The sequence below is a fragment of the Triticum aestivum genome, chromosome 1D (assembly GCF_018294505.1).
Source record: "Triticum aestivum cultivar Chinese Spring chromosome 1D, IWGSC CS RefSeq v2.1, whole genome shotgun sequence".
Classification (NCBI taxonomy): Eukaryota; Viridiplantae; Streptophyta; class Magnoliopsida; order Poales; family Poaceae; genus Triticum; species Triticum aestivum.
The window spans coordinates 139674021-139686123 of record NC_057796.1 but is presented as its reverse complement, the minus strand read 5'-3'; positions in this window follow the sequence as shown (position 1 = coordinate 139686123).

Genomic DNA, 12103 nt, shown 5'->3' with positions numbered 1-12103 from the left:
GTTCGGAGTCCTGGATGTGATCACGGACATGACGAGGAGTCTCGAAATGGTCGAGACATAAAGATTGATATATTGGAAGCCTATGTTTGGACATCGGAAGTGTTCCGGGTGAAATCGGGATTTTTCCGGAGTACCGGGAGGTTACCGAAACCCCCCGGTAACTTAATGGGCCTTAGAGGGCCTAGGTCGAAGAGAGGAGACGAGGCCAGGGCAGGGTCGCGCGCCCCTCCCTTCCAGTCCGAATAGGACAAGGAGAGGGGGGCGGCGCCCCCCCTTCCTTCCTCCCCTCCACCTCTTCCCCCTTTCTCTCCTAGTCCAACATGGAAAAGGGGGGAGTCCTACTCCCGGTAGGAGTAGGACTCCTCCTGGCGCGCCTCTCCTCTAGGCCGGCCGAACCCCCCCTTGCTCTTTTATATACGGGGGCAGGGGGGCACCTCTAGACACAAAATTGATCATTGATCTCTTAGCCGTGTGCGGTGCCCCCTCCACCATATTACACCTCGATAATATCGTAGCGGTGCTTAGGCGAAGCCCTGCGTCAGTAGAACATCAATATTGTCACCACGCCGTCGTGCTGACGAAACTCTCCCTCAACACTCGGCTAGATCAGAGTTCGAGGGACGTCATCGAGCTGAACGTGTGCTGAACTCGGAGGTGCCGTGCGTTCGGTACTTGATCGGTCGGATCGTGAAGACGTACGACTACATCAACCGCGTTGTGTTAAACGCTTCCGCTATCGGTCTACGAGGGTACGTGGACAACACTCTCCCCTCGCGTTGCTATGCATCACCATGATCTTGCGTGTGCATAGGATTTTTTTGAAATTACTACGTCCCCAACAGGTCATGCGCCACACGACGGCGATTGGTGTCCCAGGTTCACCTGCTGTGTTAGCTGAGATGATGACCTATCTGTTGGGGAACGTAGTAATTTCAAAAAAAATTCCTACGCACACGCAAGATCATGGTGATGCATAGCAACGAGAGGGGAGAGTGTTGTCCACGTACCCTCGTAGACCGAAAGCGGAAGCGTTAACACAACGCGGTTGATGTAGTCGTACGTTTTCACGATCCGACCGATCAAGTACCGAACGCACGGCACCTCCGAGTTCAGCACACGTTCAGCTCGATGACGTCCCTCGAACTCCGATCCAGCCGAGTGTTGAGGGAGAGTTTTGTCAGCACGACGGCGTGGTGACAATGATGATGTTCTACCGACGCAGGGCTTCGCCTAAGCACCACTATGATATTATCGAGGTGTAATATGGTGGACGGGGGCACCGCACACGGCTAAGAGATCAATGATCAATTATTGTGTCTATGGGGTGCCCCTCTGCCCCCGTATATAAAGGAGCAAGGGGGGAGGCGGCCGGCCTAGGAGGAGGGCGCGCCAAGGGGGGAGTCCTACTCCCACCGGGACTAGGACTCTTCCTTTCCTTGTTGGAGTAGGAAAAGGGAAGGGAGAAGGAGAAAGAAGGAAGGGGGCGTCCCCCTCCCTAGTCCAATTCGGACTAGTCCATGGGGAGGGGTGCGGCCACCCTTTGGGGCCTTTCTCTCCTTTCCCGTATGGCCCATTAAGGCCCAATACGAATTCCCGTAACTCTCCGGTACTCCGAAAAATACCCGAATCACTCGGAACCTTTCCGATGTCCGAATATAGTCGTCCAATATATCGATCTTTACGTCTCGACCATTTCGAGACTCCTCGTCAAGTCCCTGATCTCATCCGGGACTCCGAACTCCTTCGGTACATCAAAACACATAAACTCATAATATAACCGTCATCTAACTTTAAGCGTGCGGACCCTACGGGTTCGAGAACTATGTAGACATGACCGAGACACGTCTCCGGTCAATAACCAATAGCGGAACCTGGATGCTCATATTGGCTCCCACATATTCTACGAAGATCTTTATCGGTCAGACCGCATAACAACATACGTTGTTCCCTTTGTCATCGGTATGTTACTTGCCCGAGATTCGATCGTCGGTATCTCAATACCTAGTTCAATCTCGTTTCCGGCAAGTCTCTTTACTCGTTCCGTAATACATCATCTCGTAACAAACTCATTTGTTGCAATGCTTGCAAGGCTTAAGTGATGTGCATTACCGAGAGGGCCCAGAGATACCTCTCCGACAATCGGAGTGACAAATCCTAATCTCGAAATACGCCAACCCAACAAGTACCTTCGGAGACACCTGTAGAGCACCTTTATAATCACCCAGTTACGTTGTGACGTTTGGTAGCACACAAAGTGTTCCTCCGGTAAACGGGAGTTGCATAATCTCATAGTCATAGGAACATGTATAAGTCATGAAGAAAGCAATAGCAACATACTAAAACGATCGAGTGCTAAGCTAACGGAATGGGTCAAGTCAATCACATCATTCTCCTAATGATGTGATCCCGTTAATCAAATGACAACTCATGTCTATGGCTAGGAAACATAACCATCTTTGATCAACGAGCTAGTCAAGTAGAGGCATACTAGTGACACTCTGTTTGTCTATGTATTCACACATGTATCAAGTTTCCAGTTAATACAATTCTAGCATGAATAATAAACATTTATCATGATATAAGGAAATAAATAATAACTTTATTATTGCCTCTAGGGCATATTTCCTTCAGTCTCCCACTTGCACTAGAGTCAATAATCTAGTTCACATCGCCATGTGATTTAACATCAATAGTTCACATCACCATGTGATTAACACCCATAGTTCACATCGTCATGTGACCAACACCCAAAGGGTTTACTAGAGTCAGTAATCTAGTTCACATCGCTTATGTGATTAACACCCAAAGAGTACTAAGGTGTGATCATGTTTTGCTTGTGAGATAATTTTAGTCAACGGGTCTGTCACATTCAGATCCGTAAGTATTTTGCAAATTTCTATGTCTACAATGCTCTGCCCGGAGCTACTCTAGCTAATTGCTCCCTCTTTCAATATGTATCTAGACCGAGACTTAGAGTCATCTAGATTAGTGTCAAAACTTGCATCGACGTAACCCTTTACGACGAACCTTTTGTCACTTCCATAATCGAGAAACATATCCTTATTCCAGTAAGGATAATTTTGACCGCTGTCCAGTGATCTACTCCTAGATCACTATTGTACTCCCTTGCCAAAATCAGTGTAGGGTATACAATAGATCTGGTACACAGCATGGCATACTTTATAGAACCTATGGCCGAGGCATAGGGAATGACTTTCATTCTTTTTCTATCTTCTGCCGTGGTCGGGCTTTGAGTCTTACTCAATTTCACACCTTGTAACACAGGCAAGAAACTCTTTCTTTGACTGTTCCATTTTGAACTACTTCAAAATCTTGTTAAGGTATGTACTCATTGAAAAAACTTATCAAGCGTCTTGATCTATCTCTATAGATCTTGATGCTCAATATGTAAGCAGCTTCACCGAGGTCTTTCTTTGAAAAACTCCTTTCAAACACTCCTTTATGCTTTGCAGAATAATTCTACATTATTTCCGATCAACAATATGTCATTCACATATACTTATCAGAAATGCTGTAGTGCTCCCACTCACTTTCTTGTAAATACAGGCTTCACCGCAAGTCTGTATAAAACTATATCCTTTGATCAACTTATCAAAGCGTATATTCCAACTCCGAGATGCTTGCACCAGTCCATAGATGGATCGCTGGAGTTTGCATATTTTGTTAGCACCTTTAGGATTGACAATACCTTCTGGTTGCATCATATACAACTCTTCTTTAATGAATCCATTAAGGAATGCAGTTTTTGTTTATCCATTTGCCAGATTTCATAAAATGCGGCAATTGCTAACATGATTCGGACAGACTTAAGCATCGCTGCGAGTGAGAAAATCTCATCGTATTCAACACTTTGAACTTTGTCAAAAACCTTTTTCCGACAAGTCTAGCTTTGTAGATAGTAACACTACTATCAGCGTCCGTCTTCCTCTTGAAGATCCATTTATTTTTATGGCTCGCCGATCATTGGGCAAGTCAACCAAAGTCCATACTTTGTTCTCATACATGGATCCCATCTCAGATTTCATGGCCTCAAGCCATTTTGCGGAATCTAGGCTCACCATCACTTCTTCATAGTTCGTAGGTTCGTCATGGTCTAGTAACATAACCTCCAGAACAGGATTACCGTACCACTCTGGTGCGGATCTTACTCTGGTTGACCTACGAGGTTCAGTAATAACTTGATCTGAAGTTTCATGATCATCATCATTAACTTCCTCACTAATTGGTGTAGGTGTCACAGAAACTGGTTTCTGTGATGAACTACTTTCCAATAAGGGAGCAGGTACAGTTACCTCATCAAGTTCTACTTTCCTCCCACTCACTTCTTTCGAGAGAAACTCCTTCTCTAGAAAGGATCCATTCTTAGCAACGAATGTCTTGCCTTCGGATCTGTGATAGAAGGTGTACCCAACTGTCTCCTTTGGGTATCCTATGAAGACACATTTCTCCGATTTGGGTTTGAGCTTATCAGGATGAAACCTTTTCACATAAGCATCGCAACCCCAAACTTTAAGAAACGACAACTTTGGTTTCTTGCCAAACCACAGTTCATAAGATGTCGTCTCAACGGATTTAGATGGTACCCTATTTAACGTGAATGCAGCTGTCTCTAATGCATAACCCCAAAACGATAGTGGTAGATCGGTAAGAGACATCATATATCGCACCATATCTAATAAAGTACGGTTACGATGTTCGGACACACCATTACACCGTGGTGTTCCAGGTGGCGTGAGTAGTGAAACTATTTCACATTGTTTTAACTGAAGGCCAAACTCGTAACTCAAATACTCTTCTCCACGATCAGATCGTAGAAACTTTATTTTCTTGTTACGATGATTTTCCGCTTCACTCTGAAATTATATGAACTTTTCAAATGTTTCAGACTTCTGTTTCATTAAGTAGATATACCCATATCTGCTCAAATCATCTGTGAAGGTCAGAAAATAATGATACCTGCTACGAGCCTCAATATTCATCGGACCACATACATCTGTATGTATGATTTCCAACAAATCTGTTGCTCTCTCCATAGTTCCGGAGAACGGCGTTTTAGTCATCTTGCCCATGAGGCACGGTTCGCAAGCATCAAGTGATTCATAATCAAGTGATTCCAAAATCCCATCAGTATGGAGTTTCTTCATGCGCTTTACACCAATATGACCTAAACGGCAGTGCCACAAATAAGTTGCACTATCATTATTAACTTTGCATCTTTTGGCTTCATTATTATGAATATGTGTATCACTACGATCGAGATCCAACAAACCATTTTATTGGGTGTATGACCATAGAAGGTTTTATTCATGTAAACAGAACAACAATTATTCTCTAATTTAAATGAATAACCGTATTGCAACAAACATGATCAAATCATATTCATGCTCAACGCAAACACCAAATAACACTTATTTAGTTTCAACACTAATCCCGAAAGTATAGGGAGTGTGCGATGATGATCATATCAATCTTGGAACTACTTCCAACACACATCGTCACCTCGCCTTTTACTAGTCTCTGTTTATTCTGCAACTCCCGTTTCGAGTTACTACTCTTAGCAACTGAACCAGTATCAAATACCGAGGGGTTTCTATAAACACTAGTAAAGTACACATCAATAACATGTATATCCAATATACCTTTGTTCACTTTGCCATCCTTCTTATCCACCAAATAGTTGGGGTAGTTCCGCTTCCAGTGACCAGTCCCTTTGCAGTAGAAGCACTTAGTCTCAGGCTTAGGACCAGACTTAGGCTTCTTCACTTGAGCAGCAACTTGCTTGCCGTTCTTCTTGAAGTTCCCCTTCTTCCCTTTGCCCTTTTCTTGAAACTAGTGGTCTCGTCAACCATCAACACTTGATGTTTTTCTTGATTTCTACCTTCGTCGATTTCAGCATCACGAAGAGCTCGGGAATTACTTTCGTCATCCCTTGCATACTATAGTTCATCACGAAGTTCTACTAACTTGGTGATGGTGACTAGAGAATTCTGTCAATCACTATTTTATCTGGAAGATTAACTCCCACTTGATTCAAGCGATTGTAGTACCCAGACAATCTGAGCACATGCTCACTGCTTGAGCTATTCTCCTCCATCTTTTAGCTATAGAACTTGTTGGAGACTTCATATCTCTCAACTCGGGTATTTTCTTGAAATATTAACTTCAACTCCTGGAACATCTCATATGGTCCATGACGTTCAAAACGTCTTTGAAGTCCCGATTCTAAGCCGTTAAGCATGGTGCACTAAACTATCAAGTAGTCATCATACTGAGCTAGCCAAACGTTCATAACGTCTGCATCTGCTCCTGTAATAGGTCTGTCACCTAGCGGTGCATCAAGGACATAATTCTTCTGTGCAGCAATGAGGATAATCCTCAGATCACGGATCCAATCCGCATCTTTGCTACTAACATCTTTCAACATAATTTTTCTCTAGGAACATATCAAAAATAAACACAGGGAAGCAACAACGCGAGCTATTGATCTACAACATAATTTGCAAAATACTATCAGGACTAAGTTCATGATAAATTTAAGTTCAATTAATCATATTACTTAAGAACTCCCACTTAGATAGACATCCCTCTAATCCTCTAAGTGATCACGTGATCCATATCAACTAAACCATAACCGATCATCACGTGAAATGGAGTAGCTTTCAATGGTGAACATCACTATGTTGATCATATCTACTATATGATTCACGCTCGACCTTTCGGTCTCAGTGTTCCGAGGCCATATCTGCATATGCTAGGCTCGTCAAGTTTAACCTGAGTATTCTGCGTGTGCAAAACTGGCTTGCACCCGTTGTAGATGGACGTAGAGCTTATCACACCCGATCATCACGTGGTGTCTGGGCACGACGAACTTTGGCAACGGTGCATACTCAGGGAGAACACTTTTATCTTGAAATTTAGTGAGAGATCATCTTATAATGCTACCGTCAATCAAAGCAAGATAAGATGCATAAAAGATAAACATCACATGCAATCAATATAAGTGATATGATATGGCCATCATCATCTTGTGCTTGTGATCTCCATCTCCGAAGCACCGTCATGATCACCATCGTCACCGGCGCGACACCTTGATCTCCATCGTAGCATCGTTGTCGTCTCGCCAACTATTGCTTCTACGACTATCGCTACCGCTTAGTGATAAAGTAAAACAATTACATGGCGATTGCATTGCATACAATAAAGCGACAACCATATGGCTCCTGCCAGTTGCCGATAACTCGGTTACAAAACATGATCATCTCATACAATAAAATTCAGCATCATGTCTTGACCATATCACATCACAACATGCCCTGCAAAAACAAGTTAGACGTCCTCTACTTTGTTGTTGCAAGTTTTACGTGGCTGCTACGGGCTTAGCAAGAACCGTTCTTACCTACGCATCAAAACCACAACGATAGTTTGTCAAGTTGGTGCTGTTTTAACCTTCGCAAGGACCGGGCGTAGCCACACTCGGTTCAACTAAAGTGAGAGAGACAGACACCCGCCAGTCACCTTTAAGCAACGAGTGCTCGCAACGGTGAAACCAGTCTCGCGTAAGCGTACGCGTAATGTCGGTCCGGGCCGCTTCATCTCACAATACCGCCGAACCAAAGTATGACATGCTGGTAAGCAGTATGACTTATATCGCCCACAACTCACTTGTGTTCTACTCGTGCATATAACATCAACGCATAAAACCAGGCTCGGATGCCACTGTTGGGGAACGTAGTAATTTCAAAAAAATTCCTACGCACACGCAAGATCATGGTGATGCATAGCAACGAGAGGGGAGAGTGTTGTCCACGTACCCTCGTAGACCGAAAGCGGAAGCGTTAACACAACGCGGTTGATGTAGTCGTACGTCTTCACGATCCGACCGATCAAGTACCGAACGCACGGCACCTCCGAGTTCAGCACACGTTCAGCTCGATGACGTCCCTCGAACTCCGATCCAGCCGAGTGTTGAGGGAGAGTTTCGTCAGCACGACGGCGTGGTGACAATGATGATGTTCTACCGACGCAGGGCTTCGCCTAAGCACCGCTACGATATTATCGAGGTGTAATATGGTGGAGGGGGGCACCGCACACGGCTAAGAGATCAATGATCAATTGTTGTGTCTATGGGGTGCCCCCTGCCCCCGTATATAAAGGAGCAAGGGGGGAGGCGGCCGGCCTAGGAGGAGGGCGCGCCAAGGGGGGAGTCCTACTCCCACCGGGAGTAGGACTCCTCCTTTCCTTGTTGGAGTAGGAAAAGGGAAGGGAGAAGGAGAAAGAAGGAAGGGGGCGTCCCCCTCCCTAGTCCAATTCGGACTAGTCCATGGGGAGGGGTGCGGCCACCCTTTGGGGCCTTTCTCTCCTTTCCCGTATGGCCCATTAAGGCCCAATACGAATTCCCGTAACTCTCCGGTACTCCGAAAAATACCCGAATCACTCGGAACCTTTCCGATGTCCGAATATAGTCGTCCAATATATCGATCTTTACGTCTCGACCATTTCGAGACTCCTCGTCAAGTCCCTGATCTCATCCGGGACTCCGAACTCCTTAGGTACATCAAAACACATAAACTCATAATATAACCGTCATCTAACTTTAAGCGTGCGGACCCTACGGGTTCGAGAACTATGTAGACATGACCGAGACACATCTCCGGTCAATAACCAATAGCGGAACCTGGATGCTCATATTGGCTCCCACATATTCTATGAAGATCTTTATCGGTCAGACCGCATAACAACATACGTTGTTCCCTTTGTCATCGGTATGTTACTTGCCCGAGATTCGATCGTTGGTATCTCAATACCTAGTTCAATCTTGTTTCCAGCAAGTCTCTTTACTCATTCCGTAATACATCATCTCGTAACAAACTCATTTGTTGCAATGCTTGCAAGGCTTAAGTGATGTGCATTACCGAGAGGGCCCAGAGATACCTCTCCGACAATCGGAGTGACAAATCCTAATCTCGAAATACGCCAACCCAACAAGTACCTTCGGAGACACCTGTAGAGCACCTTTATAATCACCCAGTTACGTTGTGACGTTTGGTAGCACACAAAGTGTTTGTCCGGTAAACAGGAGTTGCATAATCTCATAGTCATAGGAACATGTATAAGTCATGAAGAAAGCAATAGCAACATACTAAAACGATCGAGTGCTAAGCTAACGGAATGGGTCAAGTCAATCACATCATTCTCCTAATGATGTGATCCCGTTAATCAAATGACAACTCATGTCTATGGCTAGGAAACATAACCATCTTTGATCAACGAGCTAGTCAAGTAGAGGCATACTAGTGACACTCTGTTTGTCTATGTATTCACACATGTATCAAGTTTCCAGTTAATACAATTCTAGCATGAATAATAAACATTTATCATGATATAAGGAAATAAATAATAACTTTATTATTGCCTCTAGGGCATATTTCCTTCACTATCTGGGTTATCGCTGGCACCCTGAGTACACTGTGTACGAGCAGTACCAGGACTTTAACCAGGAGCAGTACCGTGCCATCGTCCACCTCTACTCTCGGGAGTATGACTCCACTACTGTGCTGCACACAGGTCATGGTGTTGGAGTGACCATCGATATGGCAGTCCACGATGCTGCTTATGCTGCTCTGACACGTCTTCGTGGAGAGTATCGGGCGTTGGAAACTTACCCTTTCAGGCACATTGCTATCACATCCAACGTTGGTGTGGAGGGATACTACACTACTGCCTACTCCACCGTCACCCGAGAGCCCTTTCACCATCAGAACCTGGTTCTGCATGCTGATGGGCTGGATCTAGCTAACCGAGCTCTTCACCACGAGTTGTACACCACCCGTCAGCAGCTTCACCGTGCTCTGACGCTGTTGCACCCGTTAGTATGATCTGGTGAGCTGTCACGAACTGTGATCTACCCAGCCAGGACCGTGATGCCCCAGGGTGTCGGCTGGCCAGATGTGGGAGGCTACTCTCCGACACTTGGTCCTCTTCTGCCACCTGAGCGTCGGGTTTTGCACCAGAGTATCTGCGGACCCCAGGTTACTGACGTGGAGTTCCCGATGCGACACTACCAGCTTTCAGGCTACACCTACCTCCACAGTTCCTCTTGGGACCGATGTAGTCTTGCTTATTAGTATTAGATGCATTCGCCGCGAGCCGGCGTGCCGCCTATGATGTGTTTAGTCATGTACTGGACTCTGTACTGAACTCTATGCATGATCCCTTTTGTAAGTTATGACGACTACTATGTAGTATCTATCACGCCCCTTTCATTTTGCATGTTTCATCATGAATGATTCTTGTCTTTGCAAATTTCTCAATGCTGAACAACCCCTGTTATATATTAGCAGGATGGTTAGACCAGGTGGTCGTGGTCGTGGTGGCGATGCCTCACCACCGCCTGAGTACATGGCTGGTATGATCCAACAGTTTGAACTGAACCGCCAATTGATGGAGAATATGATGGCTCAGTTTCCTCGCCCCAATATGAACCAGCAGCCAACCCCAGTAACTCTGCAGGATTTCATGCGCCTCAACCCAACTATGTACCACAGCTCAACTCAGCCTCTGGATGCTGATGACTGGCTCCGTGACATCACCTATGAGATGGAGTCTGCTGATGTATCCCGTGCCAGCTATGTCACCTTTGCTTCCTTCTTCCTGAAGGGACCCACTGCTCAATGGTGGGACAGCCACATGCATACTCTGCCAGCTGGAACAATCATCACCTGGCCAGACTTCCAAGTTGCTTTCCGTGCCCGCTTCATTCCTCAGGGAGTCATGGACCAGAAGAAGCGCGAGTTGCGCAACCTCACCCAAGGCAACAAAACCGTCGAAGCTTATCAGCGAGAGTTTCTGGACTTATCCCGCTATGCTAAAGAGGACATTGCAACTGATGCTCGTAGACAGGAGAAGTTTTGTGATGGCCTTCAAGCTGACATCAAGCTCGCACTGCTAGTGCATGACTTTGCCGATTTCGCCACCTTGGTGAACAGGGCCATCAATGTCGAAACAGGTCTTCAGGAACACCAGAGCTCTCACAGGCGCAACCGTGACACGGGCTCATCTTCGGGCCCGCCCTCGCAGAAGTGCAGGATATGGATTCCCAATAGCATGTATCAGCCAACTGCACCTACCCCAAGGCAGACCTATGTTGCACCTCGTCTGCCTCCTCCACCACCTAGGCATCCAAGGCTTCCAGCTCCACCACCCCGAGCTCCTGTTCCCACTCCCAATAATGGTCTGTGCTGCAAGTGTGGTCAACCAGGTCACCGTGCCAGGGACTGCTATCAGAACCAGAATCAACTGGCCCTGCCTGCAGCTGGCCATGGAAAGAACCAGCCCCGCAACAACAATGCCAAGTCTTATGGTTGTGTTCATGCTAACCAGGTTGATCTGAACGAAGCTCAAGACCAGCCTACTACTGTGATGGGTGTCGGTGTCAAAACTGGCAAATCTCGGGTAGGGGGTCCCGAACTGTGCGTCTAGGATCGATGGTAACAGGAGACGGGGGACACGATGTTTACCCAGGTTCGGGCCCTCTCTATGGAGGTAATACCCTACTTCCTGCTTGATTGATCTTGATGAATATGAGTGTTACAAGAGTTGATCTACCACGAGATCGTAATGGCTAAACCCTAGAGGTCTAGCCTATGAGTATATGGTCATGAATCTGTCCTATCCAAACTATGCTCTCCGGTTTATATAGACACCGGAGAGATCTAGGGTTACATGAGGTCGGTTACATAGGAGGAAATCTTCATAATAGGTCGCCTAGCTTGCCTTCCATGCCAAGTAGAGTCCAATCCGGACACGGGTATTGTCTTTGGACTTCGTATCTTAACAGCCCATCAGTCGGGCCCATGGATAACAGGCCGGACGCCCGAGGACCCCTTAGTCCAGGACTCCCTGAGTAGCCCCTGAACCTGACTTTAATGATGAGGAGTCCGGCGTGGATTGTGTTCGGCATTGCAAGGCGGGTTCCCCTCCTTCTGAAATCCAAGATAGTCTTCAGACGTGATGATTGTATCCGGACCTGTTACACACCATGCACAACCGCAGAGAGAATATATATATCTTACATGAGTTCCAT